This window comes from Triticum urartu, chromosome 2A, assembly GCF_056163025.1.
Source record: "Triticum urartu cultivar PI428250 chromosome 2A, HENAU_Tu73, whole genome shotgun sequence".
NCBI classification, from domain to species: Eukaryota; Viridiplantae; Streptophyta; class Magnoliopsida; order Poales; family Poaceae; genus Triticum; species Triticum urartu.
Genome location: NC_141874.1, coordinates 131,770,947 through 131,778,388, shown reverse-complemented (window position 1 = coordinate 131,778,388; position 7,442 = coordinate 131,770,947).

Genomic DNA, 7,442 nt, shown 5'->3' with positions numbered 1-7,442 from the left:
TCACTAAGTCTGAGATCTGTTTACCATATGCATTTTTGCCATGCTTGTTTGAACCTGTTAATGGATGAATTGGCCGTAGCTCAGTGCTAGACTTTTGTTAAGCATCCTGAATGCATCCCTGACATGTATTTTTTTGCCATGTTTGAGTGCTGTAGCATGTTCATCTCATTGCATTTAGATGGCTACTTGCTGTAAATCGCAGACCGGTGTCATTTTTGAATCGCTTGCCATTTCCAAACCGTAACTCCGATTCCGGTGATCTTTATATCGTTTTCAAGTGATTTCATCTCATATTTGCAGTGGCACACTTGGTTTTCCAAGTTGAGGCCAGGTTCTTGCATTTCCTGTCACATCTTGCATATGCATCCCGCATTGCATCCCGCATAGCATACCATGTTTGCATCAGCTTGTTTGATCCTTGCACGTGGTTGATTGTGTTCTTGTTGCTTGTTTGTCTTGTTTGGGTAGAGCCGGGAGACGAGTTCGCTAATGAGGAGCCCATTGAGTTTGCTTTCGAGGATCCAGTCAACTCTGTCAACTTTGCAGGCAAGATGATCATACCCTCGAAATCACTACTATCTTTGCTATGCTAGTTTGCTCGCTCTTTTGCTATGCCAATGCTATGATGCCTACCACTTGCTTTCAAGCCTCCCAAATTTCCATGTTCAGCCTCTAACCCACCATTGTCCTAGCAAACCGTTGATTGGCTATGTTACCGCTTTGCTTAGCCCCTCTTATAGCGTTGCTGGTTGCAGGTGAAGATTGGAGACCGTTCCTTGTTGTAACATTTATTTACTTATTGGGATATCATTATATTGTCATGTTATCTTAATGCATCTATATACTTGGTAAAGGGTGGAAGGCTTGGCCTCTCGCCTAGTGTTTTGTTCCACTCTTGCTGCCCTAGTTTCCGTCATATCGGTGTTATGTTCCCGGATTTTGCGTTCCTTACGCGGTTGGGTTATAATGGGAACCCCTTGATAGTTTGTCTTGATTAAAGATTTTCCAGCAATGCCCAACCTTGGTTTTATCATTTGCCACCTAGCCCCTTTTTCCCTTGGGTTTCCGGAGCCCGAGGGTCATCTTATTTAAACCACCCCGGGCCAGTGCTCCTCTGAGTGTTGGTCCGACTGAGCTGCCTGCGGGGCCACCTCGGGGAAACTTGAGGGTTGGTTTTACTTGTAGCTAGTCTCATATGAGTGTGCCCTGAGAACGAGATATGTGCATCTCCTATCGGGATCTGTCGGCACATTCGCGCGGTGTTGCTAGTCTTTTTTTAACCTGTCGAAATGTCTTGAAGAACCGAGGTACCGAGTTTGATCAGAACGTCTCAGGAGGAGGTCTATTCCTTCATTGACCGTGAGAGCTTGTCATGGGCTAAGTTGGGACTCCCCTGCAGGGATTTGAACTTTCGAAAGCCGTGCCCGCGGTTATGGGTAGATGGGAATTTGTTAATGTCCGGTTGTAGATAACTTAAACATTAACTTAATTAAAATGAATCAACTGTGTGAGTTACCGTGATGGCCTCTTCTCGGCGGAGTCCGGGAAGTGGACACGGTGTTGGAGTAATGTTTGCCGCAGGATTGCCCTCTTTAGTGATGCGTTCGCGCTTTGCCTTCTCTTCTCGCTCTCTTTTGCGAATAGGTTAGCCACCATATATGCTAGTCGCTTGCTGCAGCTCCACATATATTTACCTTGCCTTACCTATAAGCTTAAATTGTCTTGATCGCGAGGGTGCAAGATTGCTGAGTCCCTGTGGCTCACAGATTACTATTACACCAGATGCAGGGCCTGATGATACAGCTCCAGATGGCGCGCTTGAGCTCAAGTGGGAGTTTGACGAGGACTCTCAGCGTTACTATGTTTATTTTCCTGATGATCAGTAGTGGTGCCCAGTTGGGGTGATTCGGGACCGTGTCACATGTTGGGTTGTCTTTTATTTTGGCGCCGTAGTCAGGCCATGAGTGTTTGAATGATGTAATGCTATTTATGTACTTGATTGACGTGGCGAGTGTAAGCCAACTATGTTATCTCCCCTTTTATTAATTATATTACATGGGATGTTGTGAAGATTGCCTAACTTGCGACATATGCCTTCAATGCGATTATGCCTCTAAGTCGTGCCTCGACACGTGGGAGATATAGTCGCATCGAGGGTGTTATAAGTTGGTAATCAGAGCCTTCCCCGACCTTAGGAGACCCACTGATTGATCGTTTTTAGCGGCCGAGTTGTGTCTAGAAAAATGTTTTGAGTCTTCTAGGAATTATATATCGAAGAGCTTAGGAATTCTTTTTACTTCCCAGGTTCCTCATCGCTCTGGTAAGGCATCCTGACGTAGAGTTTTGACTCTTCTCTTCTCAAATTTCACTAATTTTTTTAGGATCACGCGGGTATCTTGGAATCGTTCCGATGGTTTTATGACGAGAACATTGTCTTGGTGCCTCCTGTCAGGGGTTTAGTGGAAGTGTCCCGGGGAGTTGAGCTCTGAGGTGTTGTCATCATAATTTTAACGTTGCAGTTCTGGAATACCTGAGTTTAGTACGCCGACATCGAAAATCTCTTTTATGCAGTTCGTTGGTGAGATAACCTCGACGCCACCCAGTACTGGGGCGGGAGTTCGGGAGTATCGCCATAACTTGTATAACGGATGCTTTTCGAAGGTTGAGGTAGATGGTTTCTGAAGTTTTTCTCGGTTATGTGTTGAAGGATGGATACAGCTGGATGTAGGATTTGCTAGTTTGCGTGAGATATTATGCTTCCCCTGTATCCCCAACACCTGATTGCATAACCGGAAAGGTTCAGGAGATTCATAGGTGGGAATTCTTGTAGCTCTAGTTCTTCTTCCACGGATATTGGTTTGAGATTGGGATTTCTTACCGATTATTCGTTCTTGATCCGTACCTTGTTGATTTATTTCTTCTACCTGAATTCTACGTGGCTTCTTAGTTTATGGATATGTGACCATTTCAAGAGGAATGCATTCGTTCATTTTGTTCGGATGTGAAGACTATATGTTGCAATTTTCATTCCGTTGGATTCAGCTTCAATATTTGCCTATCAATGTGCTAATGGATGTCAACCTCTTTAGGATGGCTCCTCCAACGCGCACGACTCCGAATCCTAATCCGCCACCACCTCCACCTCCTCCGGAGGCATGGCAAGCTGTGATGGCCGCAACCAATGCAAACACACAGTTGATCATGCAAATTCTTCAAGAGCGCAATCAAGGCAACCAAGGGAACCAAGGCAACAATCAGAATCACTTTGCTACACTCAACCAGTTCCTTGCTAATGGGCCGAAGACTTTCAGCAATTGTGTTGAGGCAACCGATGCTGACGATTGGCTTGTGGATCTGTCCAAGCATTTTGAGTGCAGTAACGTCAGGCCTGAGGATTTCGTCAAGTTCGCTTCCTTCCAGCTCAAAGATCAAGCTGCAGAGTGGTTCCAGCAGTACAAGGATTCCAGAGGTGGACGTGTGATCACTTGGGATGAATTTCGTCAAGATTTCCGAGATCATCATATTCCTCAGAGTGTGACTGAAAGCAAGCGTGAGGAATTCCGCAACCTGAAGCAAGGCTCTTTGTCTGTCTATGACTACAACAAGTTGTTCCAGAAGCTCGCCCGCTTTGCCAAGCAGGACGTTCCTGATGAGAAGAGCATGATATACCAGTTCAGGGGTGGTCTTAGAGAAGAAATCCAGCTAGCTCTTGTTCTCTTTGAGACCTTGAGGTACGATGAGTTCTACAACATGGCACTGAAGCAAGAGGCCGCTCAGTTGAGGTGTGATGCTTCCAAGAAGCGAGTCAAAGAGACTACTCCTTCTTCCTCTACTCAAGTGGCCAAGCAGCAGAAGTATTGGCTTCCTCCTCCTCCGTTTCGTCAGCCGTATCAGAAGAGAAAAGGTTGCAGTGGTTCTTCCCACCCACCCAACCCTGGCTTTCAGAACAAGACTTCGTCTCAAGCTCCAAGATCGAGTGCTCCGTACCACCGTCCGCTTTCAGAGGTCACGTGCAACAAGTGCCAACAGAAGGGTCACTATGCCAACAAGTGTTTCAACCAGAGGCGTCTTCCTCCTCCTCCTCCTGTCAGATCGGCAAGTACAGCTGTGGTCAAGCATAACCCCAAGCACGCCAAGGTCAACTTGATGAACGCAGCTCAGGCAGAGGATTCGTCAGATGTCATCATGGGTAACCTTCCTGTTAATGATATTCCTGCAAAAGTACTTTTTGACTCTGGTGCATCGCATTCCTTCATGTCATTCCCATTTGCATCGAAGAACAATTTTAGTACTAAGGCTTTACCTAGAGCTATGCAAGTCGTCTCTCCGGCTAAGCGTCTGAGTTCTAGTATGATGATTCCGGATATTTCTATCATGATGGGTGATTTCAAGTTTCTGGCTTCTCCAATGGTTCTTGGTAACTCGGATATTGATCTTATTCTCGGGATGGATTGGCTTTCTAAGCACAAGGCTCAGCTTGATTGTGCAACCAGGCAGATTCAATTGACTCATTCGTCTGAGGATGTAATTGTCTTTGACGCTCGGGATAATACTATCCGTCTATTTTCTCTCAATGAGAAGGGTGAATTGGATGCTATCTTGCAAATTCCAGTCGTTTGCGAATATCAAGACGTCTTTCCAGAAGAGCTTCCAGGAATGCCTCCGCACCGGCCAGTTGAATTCGTCATTGATCTTGAGCCTGGCACGGAACCTGTTTGCAAGCGTCCTTACAAGTTCGGACCTGAAGAGTTGAAGGAGCTGAAGAAGCAACTCGATGTTCAAGAAAGAATGGGTCTCATCCGGCCTAGTTCTTCTCCGTGGGGTTGTGGTGTTCTTTTTGTGAAGAAGAAGGATGGAACAGACCGACTTTGTGTTGATTACCGCCCATTGAACAAGAAGACCATCAAGAACAAATACCCACTTCCCAACATCAATGAGCTGTTCGAACAACTCAAAGGCACCCAAGTATTCTCCAAGCTTGATCTCCGTATGGGTTATCATCAGATTCGAATCCGTGAGCAAGATATTCCCAAGACAGCCTTCAGGACAAGCTATGGTTCATATGAATACACTGTCATGTCTTTTGGCCTCGTCAACGCTCCTCCGACGTTCTCTCGCATGATGAACTTCATCTTCAATGCCTACACCAATGACTTTGTTTTGGTCTATCTCGACGACATTCTGGTTTTGTCGAAGAACAAGGAAGATCATGCCAAGCACTTGCGTTTGGTTCTCAATAAGCTGAGGGAACACTAGTTCTACGCCAAGTTCTCTAAGTGTGAATTTTGGCTCGATGAGGTTCTTTATCTTGGTCATATCATCTCTGCCAAGGGCATTGCCGTGAATCCTGAGAAGGTGTCTGCAATTGTGAATTGGGAACCTCCTCAGAACGCGAAGCAACTCCGTAGCTTCCTCGGTCTCGCAAGCTATTGCCGAAGATTCGTTGAAAACTTTTCTAAGATCGCGAAGCCTCTCTCAAATCTTCTCCAGAAGCACATCAAGTACGTTTGGTCTCCGGAGTGTGACATTGCTTTCAACACTTTGAAAGAGAAATTGATCACTGCTCCAGTTCTGACTCCGCCTGATGAATCCAAGCCGTACAAGGTCTTTTGTGATGCCTCTCTCCAAGGTCTTGGTGCAGTGTTGATGCAAGAGAAGAAAGTTGTGGCTTATACCTCTCGCCAGTTGAAGCCCAACGAGAAGAACTACCCCACTCATGATCTCGAGTTGGCGGCAGTTGTGCATGCTCTTTTGACTTGGAGACATCTCTTATTGGGAAGAAAAGTGGACATTTTCACTGACCACAAGAGTCTCAAGTACATCTTCACTCAGCCTAATCTCAACCTCAGGCAGACTCGATGGGTCGAAATGATTCAAGAGTATAATCCGAGTATCGAGTATACTCCAGGCAAGGCCAATGTGATTGCTGACGCATTGAGCAGGAAGGCTTATTACAACAGTCTGATTCTCAAGCCTTATCAACCCGAGCTTTGTGAAGCTTTCTGCAAACTTAATCTGCAAGTTGTTCCTCAAGGTTTCCTCACCAACCTTCAAGTCTCTCCTACCTTGGAACACCAGATTCGCCAAGCCCAGCTTCTTGATGCTATGGTGAAAAAGGTGAAGATTGGGATTGCCAAGAGTCAACCCAAGTACAAGTGCTACCGCCTTGATGACAAGGACACTCTCTTCTTCGAGGATCGTATTGTTGTGCCCAAAGGTGAACTTCGTAAAGTGATCATGAATGAGGCTCACAATTCTCTCCTCTCCGTCCACCCTGGGAGCACGAAGATGTATCAGGACCTCAAGCAGGCTTATTGGTGGACTCGAATGAAGCGCGAGATTGCTCAATTCGTGAATGAATGTGATGTCTGCAGAAGAGTGAAGGCAGAACACCAAAGGCCAGCTGGTCTCCTCCAACCTCTTGCCATTCCAGAATGGAAGTTTGACCACATTGAGATGGACTTCGTGACTGGGTTTCCAAAATCCAAGCGTGGCAATGATGCTATATTCGTTGTCATCGACAAACTCACCAAAGTGGCTCACTTTCTGCCTATCAAAGAGTCAATCACTGCAGCTCAATTTGCGGAACTCTATACCTCTCGGATTGTCTCTCTGCACGGTATTCCTCAAGTGATCTCTTCAGACCATGGCAGCATCTTTACCTCCAAGTTTTGGGATTCTTTTCAGAAGGCCATGGGCACCAACATCCGCTTCAGTACAGCTTTCCATCCTCAAACTAGCGGTCAAGTCGAGCATGTCAACCAGATTCTTGAAGATATGCTCAGGGCTTGTGTGATCTCCTTCGGCATGAAGTGGGAGGATTGTCTTCCTTATGCTGAATTCTCCTACAACAACAGTTTTCAAGCAAGTTCGGGCAAGGCCCCATTTGAAATTCTGTATGAGAGCAAGTGCCGTACCCATCTCAACTAGTCTGAAACCGGTGAATGTCAGCTTTTGGGAAATGACTTAATCACAGAGGCAGAAGAAATGTGCAAAGTCATTCGAGATAACCTCAAAGCAGCCCAATCCCTCCAGAAGAACTACTATGATAGTAAGCACCGTGATTTGGCTTTCGAGATCGGAGATCATGTTTACCTCCGCGTCTCTCCCATGAAAGGTACTCGTCTCTTCGGTATCAAAGGGAAGCTTGCCCCCAGATACGTGGGACCTTTCAAGATTGTCAGCAAGAGAGGCGACCTCGCCTATCAACTCGAGCTTCCTTCAAACTTTGCAAATGTTCATGATGTGTTCCATGTCTCTCAGCTCCGAAAGTGCTTCAAGACTCTTGACCGCACCGTCAACTTCGAGGACATTGAGCTCCAAGAAGATCTCTCCTATCGTGAGCACCCCGTTGCTATCCTTGAAGAGACTGAACGCAAGACTCGCAACAAGTCGATCAAGTTCCTCAAAGTCAAGTGGTCACACCATTCTGACCGTGAAGC